Source organism: Sorex araneus, chromosome 4 (assembly GCF_027595985.1).
Source record: "Sorex araneus isolate mSorAra2 chromosome 4, mSorAra2.pri, whole genome shotgun sequence".
Classification (NCBI taxonomy): Eukaryota; Metazoa; Chordata; class Mammalia; order Eulipotyphla; family Soricidae; genus Sorex; species Sorex araneus.
Window position 1 is genome coordinate 181,755,281 of NC_073305.1, and position 18,477 is coordinate 181,773,757.

Genomic DNA, 18,477 nt, shown 5'->3' on the forward strand with positions numbered 1-18,477 from the left:
CGTGCCCAAAGAGCTTATTCTTCTCTGTGAGATCAACCTCAGATAATGACTGACTGTGTTGCGGTTATAACCAACAATACGACTTCTCTCCCTAGCAGAAAAAAAAAGGCTTTTGGATCGAGCATATACTCTGTTGTTTGGTTTGGGGGCCATACCAGGCCGTGTGCCAGGTGAACTCCTGGTTTTGTGCTCAGGGCACACTCCTGGAAGTGCTCGGGGGACTGGATTGGCTGCATGCAGGCCGAGTTCCCTACCTGCCGTGCTGTCTCTCTGGCCCCAAGGCATGCTCTAGAGCACGTGCTTAGACATGTGACATGTGCCTGCACCCACTGTGTGTTGTGTTCCGTGTTCTAGCACAATCTGTATTATTTAGATAATACCTCGCATGAGATGCATTTGTTCTCTCCCGAAAAGTTGTCTGCGTTCGACGTTGCCTCAACAGACTTACAGATCCGGGGAAAATAGAAAAGAGAACTATCTCTGCAGAAACTTGCGTATGTTTCGTAGCTGTTGGGAGACATTTGGAAGGGGGCTGGGGGCCACAGCTTCTAGAAGTCGGCTCTTCTTGGCTCTGCTCTGGGGACCCATTGGTGCCACGGATCAAACCTTACGCAGGTCACATGCCTGAACCCCTGTGCACTCTCCGGCCCTACCTGGGAAGATTTTTGACGGGAAAGAACTTCTTTAGAGGGGCTGGAGTGATAGCACAGTGGGTAGGGCGTTTGCCTTGCACACGGCTGACCTGGGTTCAATTCCCAGCATCCCATATGGTCCCCTGAACAGCGCCAGGGATAATTCCTGAGTGCAGAGCCAGGAGTGACCCCTGTGCATCGCCGGTGTGACCCAAAAAAAGAAAAAAAAAAAAAGAAAAAGAACTTCTTTAGAGATTGTTTCACTCGTGCTGCCCCGTACTGGGCCTGTGTCACCCATTTAGTCTCTGTAGGCTTGTTGGAGTCAATGCTTCCTTGACTGTTGCACCCCAGTACTCTTGACGCTTCCCAGAGACCGTGAGGTGGCTCAAACATCAGTGACATCTTCAGGCTGCAAGTATACTCAGAAGATCAAGTGAGGGGTGTTAGCTAGTCACAGCGCCCTCTGGCTAACCACTTGAACCTTTCAGGAGAAAGAAGTCAAGTCCCCCCCACACACAAATGTTACTGTAGACAAATACCCAGCAATCTGTATCAAAGAAAGATGGCACCCAATTAAAAATAATCATCAGTTGAATTTTCAAACGGTGTGTATTTAAAGAAGCCTGGGGAAAGATTGCATGCATTTATTTGTAGGAAGTGTTCTGCGATAGTCACCGTGATTTAGCATTTGTAGCATGTTTATACTGCCGAGTGGTCAGCAGCGGCAGTGTTCATACTTGAACAACATCCTTGCTCGCTAACAACAGTTTTCAAATTAAAACAATTCGTAGCAGGGTTTTTTGTTGTTTTTAAACAAAGAATCCCATGACTTAGTATTGCAATATTGTTTCAACATTTTTCTTTCCTTTTTTAAAAAATTTTTTTATTAGTGAATCACCGTGAGGTACAGTCACAGACTTACAAACTTTCATGCTTGCGTTTCATTCATACAGTGCTTGAGTATTACCCATCCCTCCACCAGTGCCCATTCTCTACCACCAATGATCCCAGTATCCCTCCCATCACCCCACCTCTGTGGCAGGGCATTCCCTTTTTTCTCTCTTTCCTTGGGGTGTTATAGTTTGCACTAGAGGCATTGAGTGGCCATTGTGTCCAATCTATAGTCTACGTTGGACTCGCATCTCTCAACCCGAGCTGGTCCTCCAACCACCCTTTACTTGGTGGTCCCTTCTCTATCTGAGCTGCCTTTCCCCCAGCATGTGAGGCCGGCTTCCAAGCCATGAAGCAAACCTCCTGGTACTTATCTCTACTATTCTTGGGTGTTATTCTCCCATTCTCTTACTTTATATTCCACAGATGAGTGCAATCTTCTATATCTCTCCCTCTCTCTCCGACTCATTTCCCTTAACATGATACTTTCCATTATTTCAACATTTTTCGTGATGTAAAAATACAGTCCATCAAGATGTTCAGCTTTGGGGGCAGAGAGAGTCCAGCAGTGAAGGCACGTGCCTTCTGTGTGGCCAGGCCTGGCCCCAACCTCAGGTCCCCACACCAAACCGCTGGCCCGGCTGGCTAAGAATTGCTTGAGGCCCCCTTAGCGCTGTCTGGAGGCTCCCACCTCCCTCAAAAAGTTCAGTCGTATGTTGTGCCTATTTGGCACGTTTAAAGACTCATGAAACAGCAGCTCTGTTGGGGTCTGGTCCTGCTCGTCCCTGGCACGTGTGTAGTTGAATTCCAAAAGTTCATCACAGACAGGAAGGTGATTGCTTTGCTGGTCAGTGCTTGCTTGCTTGCTTGCTTGCTTGCTTTTTTCTCTCTTTGGCTCACACCCGGTGATGCTCAGGGGTTACTCTTGGCTCTTCACTCAGGAATTACCCCTGGCGGTGCTCAGGGACCATATGGGATGCTGGGAATCGAACCCGGGTCAGCCATGTGCAAGACAAACGCCCTACCCGCTGTGCTATCGCTCCAGCCCGGTCAGTGCTTTGTGATGCCGGATTCTGGCTTCCATTTAGAGCTTTCAGATCAATCACCTTCTCATGTTTGTGGTTCCCAAGTGGGGCACTAAAAAATTCCTGGCTTTAAACTCATCCCAAGATGTCAGTGTGATGGGGTAGAAGGAAGACTCCAAGCTCTTGGGGGTTTCTGTTTGTTTGGAGGCCCACAGTACTCAGTACTCAGGGGCTTTGGGGCATCATATGCAGTGAAGCCCATCAGCCGCATGCAGGGCAAGCGCCCTACCCACTGCACCACCTCTCAGACCCTCGGAGCTGTGTTCTTGAGGAGAGTGCACCCTTAGCTTCTCAGCGGTGAAGGTCTCGGTCAGGAACTTCCCAAGAACAATTACTGGATAACTTTGTGAGTCTGTAGTGAAGAAATGCTATAGAATTTCCTGTAATGCTGATTAGGGGGGCTTGGGGGGGCTGGTAATTAGAATTTTTTTTCCTTGGAGGACTTCTTCGACATGAGTTGAATGGGTATGAAGGTGAATGAGAGAATTGCTTGGCGTCCTCGGCTGCTCGGTCCAGGGTAGGGCGTGAAAGTCAACCCCACTGCTTGCTCTTGGCCAGTGACTGACGGGGCTGGGGGCTGAGTGGGGAAGGGCGAGAGCCGGGTGCTGGCGTCCCAAGCGTGATCCGTGCTTCGCAGTGGGGGTATGCGTGGATGGCTGGGGAGACCGGGTGCAGATTGCGCTCCATCAGGGCCAGTGGCCCTGCCAGGGCGCCCCAGGAGGGGTTCAGTGGGGCGTCTCTGGGGAAGGGGTGAGCTGAGATGGGCGTTTTCACCGGCAGGCAGCAGTCAGGTTCTCGGGGAATAACTTGGGGATAACTTGGCGTCTAACAGTCAATCCCGTCACGTTGGTGTGAGCTGCGGGAGGGCGGCAGGCCCCGGCTAAGGGGCCCTGGCCCTGGCGGCGTGTGCAGGATGGGAACACGCCGGCGTGGAGCTGCTGTGTTTGCCCCTGGCCTTGGGGACAGCCCGGGACTGGACACAGAGTGCCCTCACCTGCCCTTGGCCTTCCTCCCCGCCCCACTCCTCTATCACACGAGATGCTACGCACCCATTCGATGTTAGTCGTTTTCAGGGTCACACCCAGCTGTGCTCCTTGCTCTGTGCTCAGGGATTATTCCGGGTGGCGCCTCAGGTGACAGGGGCCTGTGGTGACAGGGATTGAGTCCGGCAAGCGCCTTACCACTCCACTACTGGCCCTGTTCGGTAGTTTGTAAACGGAGCTGCCCAGATGAGTTTCCCCAGGGCGAAAAGGCAGAGCACGGAGGGAAGGGGTGCAGCACCTAGGGTCACCGTGCCAGGCACGGTTCGCCTGGGCCTCTCTCCTGAGGGTCCGAGACTCACGGGACTCGGCATCCCCAAAGGAGCCCCTCCCGAGGACCAGCCCCCCGAAGTCTCCCTCAGCCCGAGCTACTCCCGCCTTTGATTCCGTTGCCTTCCTGTCCGCTTCTTTCTTGGCGGACCGTTTCCCAGGAGACATCCTGGCAGCCAGGACAGCACCCACACCCTCCTCGGCGCCGTGTGCCAATGTCTGTCCTGGGCGGCTGCCCGGGGTCAGGGCCGAGGGCTGGCCACTGATGCGCCTCTTCCGTGCCGTGCTCCGAGCAGCGGGTCTCTCCACAGCAGACCCCTGATCTGTATTCAGAAGCGTTTGCATCCAGTCCAGCCCCCCCAGACCCTTGGGCTGGGGTAGCTGGGAGCCCCCGCGTACATCACAGTGACCGTTGAACTGTGTTTATTTTCACACTCCAGTTTGTCTGTGTTCTAGCCTACGTGTGTTCGTAGTTAGAATGTTCGGATCATTGAAATGCTCCGATAAGTAAGTGAAATGAACCTGTTTGGGGACGGGAAGGGAGTTCACTTAGTCTAGTTCCTTGTTCAGTGAAAATCAAACCGCGTGACCAGTAGCGCTTGATTTTGTATGTCACTGGCTTCCTTTAGCATTACTGTAGCACTGTCCTCCCATTGTTCATCAATTTGCTCGAGCGGGCACCAGTAACGTCTCCATTGTGAGACTTGCTAGCATGACTAGCCTTTGGTTAATATAAATGTGAATGAATTTGAGTGCTTACCAATTTAAGGTCACATCATCTTTCTGTGTTTTGTTTTGGGGCCACACAAAACAATGCTTGTGGGGGTAGGGGAAGGGGGGGAGCTAAAAGTAACCCTGGCAATGCTCAGGGGTTACTTCTGGCTCTGCACTCAGAAATTACCCCCGGCAGTGCTCAGGGGACTTTATGGGATGCCGAGGATTGAACCCAGGATGGCCACATGCAAGGCAAACGCCCTACCTGCTGTGCCATCGCTCCAGCCCCGGGCACTCCATCTTCACTGACAGTTGGCGGTCTTTGTCTGGTTTTAGGTGGAGTGAGGGGTAGAATCCAGAAATATCTCTGCCCTGCAACTGTAGCTTCCAGCATGATACTTTCCATCCCTGTTTCCAGGCAACACTGAAACTAAAGCGTTTGATCGTTATCTTTAAACTCTTTTTGTTATGGGGGAGAGAGGGAGTATGGGAAGGAAAGAAGCAGCTTGTTTTTCAGTATTCTCACTAGCCTGTCTGCACTCCTGCTGCTTTTGCTGCAGATACACATAAGTAGCAACAGTGCACTTGACACTTGAGCACCAGCCATCTGAGCTGCATGTGGGCATTTGTCTTATATCCGTATGGAAGATTGGTTCCTGCTTTCTCCTTGTTTCCTTCTATCTCTGGGTTGATACTTACCCTGAATTGCTTTATCACTGTATCACTGTTGTCCCGTTGTTCGTCGACTTGCTCGAGCAGGCGCCAGTAACGTCTTCGTTTGTCTCTGTCGTGTGCTAGTGTAGGCCAATGGCGTCTGCTCGCTGCAGGAATACGAAGAGCATGTTGTTGTTACTATTTTGGGCATATTCAATACTTTATATTGGTCTAAATTGCTTTCTATTGGTCTAAAGATGACATTAAATGTTATTTTAAAAAAGAACAAGGAAAGCGTTTGGTAGTATTTTAAAACTCGATAGTGGGACCAGAACCATAGTACATTGGTAGGGCGTTTGCCTTGCATGTGGCCGACCTGGGTTCCATCCCTGGCATCCCCTATGGTCCCCGAGCACCACCAGGAGGAATTCCTGAGTGCAGAGCCAGGAGTAACCCCTGAGCCTCACTGGGTGTGATGCAACCCGCCAACAACAACAAAAAGCAGGGAAAAAAAAAGACTCATACTATAGATTTGTTCTGTCAGACTACCGGGTAGCTCGGTAGAGACTGCCTTTTTTCTACCTGCACCGAACCTGTTTATGGTAGAGTAAGCGTCAGTAGATCCAGAGACGTGTTTAAGTCTCTGCCGTAAAAGATCTGTAGAAGATCTGATCCGTTTTTGGAAGACCCAGGGACAGGGGTGTGGAAGGGAAGAAACGGAGTCTGAGAGGAGAATTGGGCTGAAACGGGGTGTACTGGAAAGCGCGTGCTCCCCGAGGACCCCCACGCTGCTGGACAGGCGTGTGAGGGTTTCAGAGTGGGTTTGGGTAGAAAGAGGAAAGGCAGCCGGGCTGGGTCAGCTGCAGCTGGCACCTTGGTGGGGAGGGGAGGAGGTGGGGCAGGGGAGGGGGGTGTCTTGGAGATGAGGAATCCCCAGGGCAGGTTTCTCAGGGCTGACCCACCGGTTTCAAGAAAAGCGTTTAAATCCAGTTCACTGTCAGAAATTAAATGCTCACACAGCATCACTGCTGGAGCTCTGGAGCACTGTTGTCCCGTTGTTCATCAATTTGCTCGAGTGGGCACCAGTAATGTCTCCATTGTGAGACTTGTTGTTACTGTTCTTGGCATATCAGATACATCATGGGTAGCTTGCCAGGCTCTGCCATGCGGGCGGGATATTCTCGGTAGCTTGCCGGGCTGTCCGAGAGGGGCAGAGGAATCGAACCCGGGTTGGCCACGTGCAAGGCAAATGCCCTCCCCACTGTGCTATCGCTCCAGTCTGGCATTGGTACAATTTTTTTTTATTTAAGAATATTTAAAAATATTATTAGGGGGGATCATTTTTTGTACTTGCAAGTTTCCTAAAGATCCGTTGATTTTCAGGCTCGCTGTGGGGCTGCTCGGTGCTGTGAGTTTACTTGGGGGTGTGGGAAATGGGCCACACCTTGTGCTCGGGGGATGCTCCGGGCTCTGTGCTCAGAGGGGCTCCCCGTGGTGATGGAACCCTGGTCGCAGCCTCCGTCGGCCAGTGCCGGCAGCCGTGAGACCAGCAGAGCCGAGTGTCTGCTCCAGACGCAGAGGTGACGCCTTCTCAGCCTTAGCTCCGTCTCACAGCCACGGAACTTTTAGCTGAAAGCGCTTTGGACGCTTTGAAAGGCAACACCCTTGCGCCTTGCAGTTCCGTCTGCTCCTGTCATCTTTGTAAGAGGAAGAGGGGCGGCCCCTTGGGGTCCTTTACTATACTTTTCAATTTAAGGCCTTTTTTTTTTCTTTTTGGGCACTGCACATCGATGCACAGGGGTTACTCCTGGCTCTGCACTCAAGAATTACTCCTGGCAGTGCTCAGGGGACCCTATGGGATGCCAAGGATTGATTGAACCCAAGTCGGCCGCGTGCAAGGTGAACGCCCTACCCACTGTACTATCGCTCCAGTCCTGGCTTTTAAGATTTTTAATTTTTAAGGACTTAATTTAGAAATTTAATAACATTCACAGTTTTTGATTTTGTTGTTTTGCTTTGGGGCCACACCCAGCGGGCTCAAGGCTGATTCCTGACTCTGCACTCAGGGATCACACCTAGCAGGGCTCGGGGACCATACGGGGTACCAGGGAATCGAACCCAGGTCAGCTTGGGTGCAAGGCAAGTGTCCTACCTGCTGTACTGTTGCCCTGGCCCCAGGCCCCACCATTTACTCCTTTTGGAATCTCCCAGAGGACTTAGTCCTTGCCAGGTGATTTCTCTCGGTGCAGGATTGTGGGTCCTGCTTTCTTACAGGAAAAGGCATGTTGACATTTCACTCTCCCCACACGCGGCCTCTTTGAAAATGGACAAGCCAGTTATTTGGTAACATGCACACCACAAACACATCTACGAATGATTGCAGAACTGCTCCTGCTGATGCAGTTGTGTTTCAAGTTGGTCAGAGCTTGCTAAAAGGCTGCTTTGTTCTTGCTTCCTCTAAGTAAGTCCCCAAGCTTATTTGTCAACCCCCCAACACCCCCCCCCCGTGCTCTTGGGAAACAGACCTTTTTTTTTTTGTCTTGGGGCCACACCCAGCGATGCTCAGGGCTGCCGCCTGGCCCTGCACTCAGGGTGACCATCCTTCGGGGGGCCCTCCGGGACGCCGGGGTTCGAGCCTGGGTTGGCTGCCGGCAAGGCGAGTGCCCTGCCCACTCCCTCTCACCTCGATTTCAACCTTCCTAAAGTGAACACAGTGTGGGCCCCTGCTGCACCAGCGCTTCTAGGGGCCTAGCACCCCTCAATTGCCAGCGTCCTTTGCGGGTGGCACCACCCACTTGGGGGAACACTGCACAGCACACGCTGGCAGCTTGGGGGTGTCATCTGCAGGGCCCAGGGCTGCTTTTCCACTGAGTTGGCCCATTGTTGACTTTCTTTTTTTTTTTTCCTCTTTTTGGGTCACACCTGGCAATGCACAGGGGTTACTTCTGACTCTGCACTCAGGAATTACTCCTGGCGGTGCTCAGGGGACCATATGGGATGCTGGGAATCGAACCCGGGTTGGCTTCGTGCAAGGCAAACTCCCTACCCACTGTGCTATTGCTCCAACCCCCTTATTTTTTTCTTTTTGTAATCTCATTCAGTTCCTTTTTCTTTTCTTTTCTTTTCTTCCTTTTTCCTTCTTTTTTTTTTTAATTGAATCACCGTGAGCTGCAGTTACAAGCTTTCATGTTTGAGTTTCCATCATACAATGATCCAACACCCATCCATTCCCCCAGTGCACATTCTCCACCACCCATGTCCCCAGTATCCCACCCCTCCCCCCGCCTCTGTGGCAGACAATTTCCCCCATACTCTCTCTGGACTGGAGAGACTGGAGAGATAGCACAGCGGGTAGGGCATTTACCTTGCACGCGGCCGACCTGGGTTCGAATCCTCCGTCTCTCTCAGAGCCTGGCAAGCTCCCCGTGGCATATTTGATATGCCAAAAACAGTAACAACAAGTCTCACAATGGAGACGTTACTGGTGCCCGCTTGAACAAATCGATGAGCAATGGGATGACAGTGCTACAGTGCTCCTCTCTCTCTGCTTTGGGGCGTTGTGGCTTAGTTGCTGTCTGGCTTCTCTGCCTTCCTCAGTTGCCTTTTAGGGGGTACTTCAGAGCAGTGCTCAGGGGGTGCTCTGGGCAGTCCTGGGCCAGCCGGGCCTGCTGGTCCCTGCTGGGGGCTCAGGGTTCCGGTGTGGGCGGTCCTGAGGGCGTGGGGGCTCCGGAGCCGGTTGGATGGCGAGCACCCACAGGGAGGGAGAATGCCCAGTCTCCGCTGGGTGCCCAGCCGGTCCCCGCAGCCTCGCACACGCTGTGCCACCCACTGCTCACGTCAGCCTTTGCCTCTTTTTGGAGCACTGACACAGCCGTGGGTTGGTTGGGGGTTTCTTTTCTTTTTTTTTTTTTTTTTCAGATCTGCCACTTTGTTATTGTTGTTTTTGGTTTTGAGCCACACCCGGCGGTGCTCAGGACTTTCTCCCGGCTCTGCACGCAGGGATCCCTCCTGGCAGGCCCAGGGGAGGCAGAAAGGGTGCCGGGGATGGACCCCAGAGGGCTACGTGCAAGGCAAGTGCCTTAGCCCTGCCGGACTATGGCTCCAGCCCCGTCTGATCGCCATTATTTTGACGGTTGGCTGCCTCCGGTCATTTAGCCTAGAGAGGAAGGGTGGGTGTGCAGTCCTAGCTTTTGGTGCTTGTGACAGTATCTTTTTTTTTTTTCTGCACTCCGCTGAACAGTTGTTTCCTTGGCAAATACTCATTTCACTGGCAGTTTTCTGCTTGGGATTTAAAAAGTCAGATAAAATCGTCCTGAAAAAAATATATCCGGCTGGAGCAATAGCACCACGGGTAGGGCATTTGCCTTGCATTCAGCCAACCCGGGTTCAATTCCCAGCATCCCATATGGTCCCCCTGAGCACCGCCAGGAGTAATTCCTGAGTGCAGATCCAGGAGTAACCCCTGTGCATCACCTGGTGTGACCGAAAAAGCAGAACTGGTCGGTCTCCACAGAGTCTGCCCAGCCGTCAGCCTGCCCGTGCCCCCCAGCTCAAGGCATCCACCTTGTCCTTGTTGGTGTACGCTAACCAGTCTCCCGAGGAACTGCACAGGTGCCTCCTTTGCTCAGTAAGCACCTTACAAAGTGTTTATTGCTGTAGTTTTATGGGGGGTTGGGCCACACCCTGCAGTGTAGAGGCCTGGTTCTGTGCTCAGGAGTCACGCCTGGCGGTGCTGGGTGGGTGGACCATACTCGGGTGCTGGAGATTCAGACCAGGGTCGCAGCCGAGGTGACTGCATGCAGGGCAAGCGCTTACCTTCCGGGGTGTCTCCGTGCCCCTTCCATCTTTGCTTATATTTATTTTATTTTATTTTTTGCTTTTGGGGTCACACCCGGCAATGCTCAGGGGTTCCTCCTGGCTCTGCACTCAGGAATTACTCCTGGTGGTGCTCAGGGGACCATATGGGTTGCTGGGAATCGAACCTGGGTCGGCTGCATGCAAGGCAAACGCCCTCCCCGCTGTGCTATGGCTCCAGCCCCCGTCTTTGTTTTTAAAAGGTGTTCTTGAGTATCTTTGTATCGGTGTTGTACGCTTCTCCGCATGCACGGGGTTTTACAGCCTGTTCTCACCACTGTCCCCCATTTTACTGTCTCAGCGTCTCGGCAGAGTTTCGAATGATCGCGTTGCTCTGGGGACATGCTCTTCGGCAGTGAGCAGGGCCTCAGAATTGACGTGGTTCTTCGTCGCTCAGTGGTTGTAATTTTACTCATTTGTTTTGTGCTCAGGGGCCACTCCTGGCTGTGCATGGGGGCCTCTCGGGTACCAGGGCCGGGATCCACGGAAACCGTGTGCAAGGCTGTCACCACTGTGCTGTCTCTCAGGCCCTTGCGCTTGTCGTTGTGAAAGCTTTTGAGTTCAAATTAGCTCAGAGAATTAGGAGTTCCTCTGAAGAAAATTGCTCTGTGGAGTCCCGGGCGGTCCTGGCTTGAGTGAGGCAGGACTCCTGTGGGCAGCTGTCGGCTGAACTCACGGGCAGTGCGTTCCTGTCCACGCGTGTCCCCCCGGCTGCACACACGGCCCATGCTTACAGCATCTTATAGTGGTGAGTGGGTGAGGACGTGGATAACCTCTTTGTTTAGTCTCGGGGCTGTCTCTGGAGGTACTCAGGGTTTACTCCTGACTCAGTGCTCAGGGAGCACTCATGGCAGTGATTGGGGGACCATCTCGGGCGGTGGGGACCGAACAGGGTAAGCTGCGCGCAGGGCAAGTCCCTTATCTCTGTGCTCTCTCTCTCTGTCCCCACAGTTATGGCGTTAATAAGGGAAGCCCGTGAGCGGGAGCATAACTCCATCCTCTCACCCAAAGAAGAGAAGAGCATTTGTTTTTTTAATTGAATCACCGTGAGCTACAGTTACAAGCTTTTGTGTTTGCGTTTCAGTCATACAATGTTCAGACACCCATCCCTCCACCAGTGTACATTCCCCATCACCAATGTCCCCAGTGCCCCACTCCCCCGACCTCTCCACCCCTCCCTCATGCCTCTGTGGCAGACAGTTTCCCCCATATGGAGGAGAGGAGATTCTAGTGCACAACGCAGTACCTTCAAGGAACAGAGAGCTCTGTGTGTGTGTGTGTGTGTGTGTGTGTGTGTGTGGAGAGGGAGGGAACAGAGAGCTGTGTGTGTGTGTGTGGAGAGGGAAGGAACAGAGAGCTGTGTGTGTGTGTGTGTGTGTGTGTGTGTGTGTGGAGAGGGAGGGAACAGAGCTGTGTGTATGTGTGCGTGTGTGTGTGTGTGTGTGTGTGTGTGTGTGTGTGTGTGGAGAGGGAGGGACAGGATTCTACAACTGAGAGTTGTCCAAAAACCGTAGATAACTTTAGCGTGAAAACTCCCATCTAAGGCTGAACTGTTTCAAACCCAGCCTATTACTGTTCCGTGTGTGATAATCCTGTTTTCCACACTGCCTGCAGGCTCTTCTCGAAGAGCGAGCTACTAAACCGAGAACCGTGCTTTGCTTTTACTTTTGTTTTTGTTCGGGGGCCATATCCATTCGTGCTCGGGAATGACTCCTACCTCTGTGCTCAGGACGCACTCTAGCGGGCTCAGGGGGCCGTATGCGGTGCCAGGGATCGAACCCGGGTCAGCTGCGTGCAGGGCAAGCGCTCTGAATGCTGTACTACCTGTGTGGCCCCAAGAATTACATTTTATTGTCTCTCTGATTCCCAGCCAGGCCTCCCAGGTGGTGGCTGACACATTAATAAGCAAGAAATAATGAAAAGAAAGTATCAAAAAAGTACTTCAGACCCGGTTATGAGAGTTAAATGAAGTGTCTTCATTTCTCCCACCGTTCCGGCGGCCGCACGCTGAGCTCTCTGGCCTCGTGCTCGGGCCACTTCAGGGAGCATGTGCAGGGCCGGGGACCATGGCTGTGTGGGAGCATTAACCCTACGCTGTGTCTCAGGCCCGCCCTTGCTCTTCAACACACACACACACGCACGCACACACGCACGCACACACACAGTTACAAAGTTGTTCGTGATTGGATGTCAGCCATACAATGTTCCAGCACCCATCCCTTCACCCGTGTACACTTCCCACCACCAGTGGCCCCCGGTCACCCCCCGCCTGCCTCTACAGCGGGCTCTTGGTTTCCTCTCTTGCTCCCTTCGCCCACGGGAATCACACATCGCAATACAAGTACAGAGAGCTTATCGTGTGTATTATCGTGTGTATCTCTTTCCTCCTTTCAACACTCGGTTTTTGTCCAGAGTGATCATCTCCGACAATCATTGTCTTCACACTGTTATTCTTTCTTTCTTCTCTTCCCTTCCTTCCTTCCTCCTTTCCTCCCTTTCTTCCTTCCTCCCTTCCCTATTTCTTTTTTTTTCTTCCCTCCCTCCCTCCCTCCCTCCCTTCCTTCTTTCCTTCCTTCCTTCCTTCCTTCCTTCCTTCCTTCCTTCCTTCCTTCCTTCCTCCCTCCCTCCCTCCGTTCCCTATTTCTTTCTCTTTCTTCCTTCCTTCCTTCCTTTCTTTCTTTTTTCTTTCTTTCTCTCTCTCTTTCTTTCTTTCTTTCTTTTTCTTCCTTTCCTTTCTTTCTCTTTCTTCCCTTTCTTCCTTTCTTTCTTCCCTTCCTTCCTTTCTTTCCTTTCTTTCTCTTTCTTTCTTTCTTTCTTTCTTTCTTTCTCTTGCTTCTTGCTTCCCTTTCTATCTTTCTTCTTTCTTTCTTTCTTTCTTTCTTTCTTTCTTTTTTCTTTCTCTATTTCTTTCATTCTCTCTTTCTTCTTCTTTTTCTTTGGCTTTGGGCCACACCTGGTGGTGCTCAGGACTTACTCTGCTCTGCACTCAAGAATCACTTTTGGCAATACTCAGGGACATTTTGTAGTGTCAGGGATGGAATTCCTGTCCGGTCTGCTGTGTCCAAGGCAAGCGTCCTACCCACTGTGACTATCACTCAGGCCCATGTTACTCGTATTCCAACAGGAGCACTTCTTGAAAACTATATCGTGTGTGTGTGTGTGTGTGTGTGTGTGTGTGTGTGTGTGTGTGTGTGTGTGTATTGAAAACTAACTCGCAAACCCTCAACATTTTTATTTGCTTGGTCAAAAGAAAGAACATGAACAAGATGAGAGGGCGTTTTCCCCACAGTAGAAATGGAAGTTGATTGAGTATTTGAAACTAAAGTCTAATTTCAATTCTTTTCTACTTCATTTTCTGCAGTGGAAAGTTATGAAAATGAAGTTTTAAGAAAATTACTCAGCCTACAAGAATTAAAAATATTCTATTTAAAAAAAAAAAAATTCAGGCTTTTCTTTGAGCTCCCGTACAGAATTTCAATATAATTGCAAGTAAAGGACTATTATATAACAAAATGTTTGAGTGCTGCCCCTGGGGTTATGGTTTAGGTTTAACTTGACATTTCTTTATAATGAAGTTAAAATTGCCCTTTGGAAGTTTTTTATAATGCTAACAAACCTATCTTAATTTTGAAATTCCTGATAGCTTTTGAGGTTTAAAAGGGGGGAAAAAAATGAAAACTCTAAGTATCATTTTTAAAGAAGAAAGCCAAGTATTCCCGAGAAAGTGGGCTGCTTAATATTTGACCACGGAAAGTTTCAAAATGAAACATGAATTTACATTGTCACGTTCAAGTTTAAGAATGAGAACTGACAATGCATAGTTGGTGCCTCTGGTAATTTTCAGAGGTTTTCAGATAACAGCTTTGGTGTGACGGTTTTGCTCTCGTTAGCAGGATGGCGTTTTTTGACCAAAGCGCCATTTGCTTCTCTCAGGTCTGTGACATTACGTTTGTGGCTTCTGTTAATCAGCATGTTTGTGACCATCAAGGAAGAGTTTGGGGGCACACGTGGTGCTGGAAACTGGACCCAGGGCCGCATGTGCTCAAGCCCCGAGACAAAATCCTGGCCCGACCAAGGAATCTTTTAAATGAAACCATTTTAAAGGTTCCAAATGAGTCGAGAATATTCTCCGTGTGTCCCTGAGGATTGGCTTTAGAGCAAACTAAATTCCCGGCTTGTGCCAGCAGGGGGCACTGTGCTCCTTCGAAACAGAGCCCAGGGCACGGGGTCCTCCTACAACTAGTATTTGCCAGTTTCTGGGAATGTGGCAGCATCTCTCCAGCTCGGACCCCCACCCCCGCAACCCCCACACACATCACCCCATAGATGTTCAGAGTTTGGACACACTCAGCCTCTCAGCCTTGTCGCTTTACCGTCTAGCCGGCTAATCCGCAGTATCCTCTAGGAATTCCCTTTGGTGTCACCTGCCCATGAGGACTGTGGCGTGGAGCTGCGGCTGCGTGTATCTTGTCACCACTGCTGTCGTCCTCTTCCTGCATGTTTCAGTCCCTGCGTGTATCGGTAGAGCATCTCACAGGGGACGGCGACTGTTCTGTGAAGCCATCTGGGTTCTCTTATGGAACTGCCGTGGCCCCGAGCCAGAGGGTCCAAGGAAGGCCTCGGGGAGGGGGGGGGGTTGGCCTCCATCCAGCAGGGAGGCTGCCCAGCCGGAGTCCAGACTGTCATTGTCCAGTGTCATCTTAGAGTTGAGTAGTTCCAAGAATTGTGTGTGTGTGTGTGTGTGTGTGTGCGCGCGCGCGCATGCCTGTGCATATGCATGCATGTGCGTGCATGTGTGTACATATATATGCTACTTTGGAGGGTTTTGCGTGTGCATGCGTGTGTGCACATATATATGCTACTTTGGAGGGTTTTTGTGTGCGTGTGTGTGCATATATATATATATATATATATACTACTTTGGAGGGTTTGTTTTAGGGCCACGCCAGTGATGCTCAGGGGTCACTCCTGGCTCTGCTCTCCGTGATTACTCCTGGCGGTGCTCGGGGGACTAAACCCAGGTTGCCGCATGCCAGGCAAATGCCTCTTCTCTGCGCTGTGTCCGGCCCCGTATGCTCCTTTCATAAACACCATCATTTTCCTTGGGAGAACCAAGGCCTCGGGGGCAGCTGGTCTGTCGGCCATGTTCTGTCCCGTGAGCACCCAAGCTTTCTCCTGGGCTTTCTCCAGCCCCCAGTCGAGGAGACCAGGGGGTCTCTACATTTGAATATTTTAGCTCTCCCCACCCCCCGCCCCTTTAAAATTGTCTTCATAGTAATTCAATGAATTCCCTCTTTTGAGTCTATATTGGGTTCTGGAATTTTTCCTGTGGCGTCCATAATTACATTTCAGTTGCTGATTTGAATGGCTCCCAGTGGCAGTCTGGGTGGGGGATGGCATACAAATGGCCAAGTTTCAATGGAAATCACAAAGCAGATTTTTTCTTTAAAAAAAAAACCCAAAAACCACAATTTTTCTATAGCATTCAAATTTATTAGTGTTTCATGCCAACAATTCATTATGCCATTTATACAGCATGTGTAGTTCTGGAGCAAGTTATCTGATCATTTATATAAAAGGTCTATGGCCTTTCCAACTTTATATAATATTTTTTAATTACATACCAATTCTGAGTGAGACAAAAACCTATATCTGGCACATAAGTATATAGACACATTTATAGGCATGGATTTGGTTTTGAAAGGTGAGGTTCGTAAATGCTTGAAGAGTTTTTTTTTTATTGTATGATTTTAAGTTCCGTGCTTTAAGTCATTATCCACATAGTTATCTCCTCTTGGCGGTGCTCAGAGGACCATATGAGATGCTGGGAATTGAACCCGGGTCGGTCACGTGCAAGGCAAACGCCCTGCCCGCTGTGCTATCGCTCCAGCCCCACATTATCATTAGTTTAATCCCACTGACCATATAGAGGCATGCACACACGTGTCCCATGCACAGCTGTTCCTCTGAGCTAAAGCAACATGCTGGGAGTCGGTGGTTGAGATGGTTTATTTCAATCAGCCGAATCATTCTGGTTCGTGTTCCTCTTTCCTGCTCTCAGCCTTCCCACATCTGCATCCTCCCCGTCTGACCCCACCTCCGCTGTGCTCTGGGGCTGCCACGGTCGAGGGGAGCCACGGGTGGGCCGTGAATTGTGCGTCCGGTGAGTGAGTGGGACCCGGCCCCAGGAGCACTCGTCTCTGAGGCCCTTTCGCAAAGCATTCTTAGCACCGGCACTTTTTAACTCTAAGTGCGTGTTTGTATCGGCCTCTTTCACCTGGTGTGTGTTTTTCCTGCTATTCTGGCTTCTAAAGGCGTGATAGAAATCTCTGAATAATTCCGTGGAATATAGTAATAGTCTCCTCAGAAAACGGAACTTTGCATCATTAAAACTGGAGGGGGTTGGGGCTGGAGCGATAGCACGCGGCCGACCCGGGTTCGATTCCCAGCATCCCGTATGGTCTCCCGAGCACCGCCAGGAGTAATTCCTGAGTGCATGAGCCAGGAGTAACCCCTGAGCATCGCTGGGTGTGACCCAAAAAGCAAAAACAAAAAAAACTGGAGGGGGTTGGGAGGAGAGAAGGCAGGTATGGCATTTGCCTTGCACGCAGCCAGCCCAGGTTCGATTCCCTGGCATCCTGTATGGTCCCCCAAGCACCATCAGGAGTGAGTCCTGAGTGCAGAGAGCCTTGAACATCACTGGGAGTGGAACCTTCCAAAAACATCTTGTGCTTGAAAATGCTGCAGATTCGGGTTCAGAGAGATCCTACAGGGATTCTGATCCCTGCAGCCGGCCAACTAGGAGCCCGGAGTCAGCCCTGCGGGATGTGGCCCAAGGCCTCCACCGCCACCACCCTGAAAAATTATACAAATGCTTTTGTGTTCAGGCAGGAGACCCCAAGAGCGGCTGGCCACCCCCCTGAGCTTTAGTGCCCCGGTGACTGCAGTGGGGCAGACCCAAGCCTGCTGTGTTCGCGTCCGGTGCTCCTCTGCCCGCTTGTTTGAGCTGTCCAGTCAGGTCTGGGCAGTGCCCCTGGGACTCCCTTCAGGAACCAGACTCTCCACCACGGTGCTTGACATCGGGGTGCCACGGAAGCCCCCTTAGTGGCGTTTGTCCCGGCACCACCGTAGCAGCGCTACCCCCACTCCGGGAAGTGACCTTCTTGGGTCCCCCTGCCCTGGTGAGATCTGGCATGGACAGTCTCGGGCCATGCCAGGATGACCCAGAAAGGAGGGTGGGAATCGCATCCGGCTCCGAGGGCAGCGCGGACAGAACCGGCAACTGCCCGGAGTCCTGGAGAAGGGTCCCGGGCACAGAGCCAGGCCCGGAGCAGCGCGGCCCCGAGGGGGCAGCGGAGGTGTCAGACCCTCCTGCCCATGGCTGGCGGCCGGGGACAGTCTCTGCAGCCCGAACACGGCGCTCGGTGGCATGGCAGTTCAGCGCGGAGCGTCCGCGTAGGGGAACAGTCAGTCCGCCCGGACAGTGCCTGAGGCCTCTGGGTCACTGCATGTCCCCGCGGGCTGCCAGTGACGGCCGTGAGCACAGGCCGCATGAAGGGTCTCGGTGACCCGGCCACGCGGGGATTCCCGAGACATCCCGGCCGCCCCGGGTCCCTAACCCAGCCAGTGCTACTCGAGCGTGAACGTGGGCACAGGCTGTGGTCTTCCAAGCCCTCAGCGTTGGGACAGCGGCCGCCGACAGTTACCGTGCAGGTGAGGCCTGCAGACCCGCTTCTGCCCACAGTGGTAGCAAACCGACTGCACCCACCCCAGCTTCCAGCACTCGGCTTCTCGGCTTCTTGGCTGAGTAACTGCAAAGACCAGCTGCCGTGGGTCCCGGGAGAGCAAGAGAAAACCCCCACTTGGGGCTGCAGCAGTAGCACAGCGGGAGGGCATTTAGCATCACAACACCACCCCGGGCTCCATCCTCGGCCCCTCACGGGGTCCCCTGAGCACTGCCGGGAGTCACTCCTGAGCATCGCTGGGTGTGGATCAGAAGCCAGAGACAGACAGACAGACAGGCAGAGGGCCCACTCCATCGGGCAGGCCTCCACCTCCTGGAGCACTGTCGTGTCCCCCTGTGAGTCAGGCCAGCCAGCTCGATGGGAAGAGCACGGACCACTGAGCCCCGCCTGTTAGGCACCACGGGAACATGGGTGTTGTCGTCTTGGGGCGTCCTGGGCAGCCGAGGGCCGAGGTCGTCCGGGCTTCTCTTGCCCGTCTGGCATGTCCGGGCACTGTTCTTGCTTCCGCACGGCGCCAACTGGCTTTCTGGCTGTTCTCGGCTTGATTGTCTCTCCGCTGGAGAACACGCCAGAGTCCTTCCCACAGGATGAA

At 52.1% G+C, this 18,477-nt stretch overlaps 1 protein-coding gene and 1 long non-coding RNA gene across 2 annotated transcripts in view; one reads left to right on the forward strand and one right to left on the reverse strand.

Moving 5' to 3' along the window:
* Window positions 1-18,477, forward strand: part of SCAF8 (SR-related CTD associated factor 8) — a 216,184-nt gene that overhangs the window by 112,357 nt on the left and 85,350 nt on the right. The window lies entirely within an intron of this gene.
* LOC129404216 (uncharacterized) lies at window positions 1,738-9,077 on the reverse strand. The gene is made up of 3 exons (XR_008629768.1): window positions 8,651-9,077; window positions 5,332-5,453; window positions 1,738-5,062 (listed from the first exon to the last, which is right to left on the reverse strand). It is a non-coding gene; the product is annotated as an uncharacterized LOC129404216 (long non-coding RNA).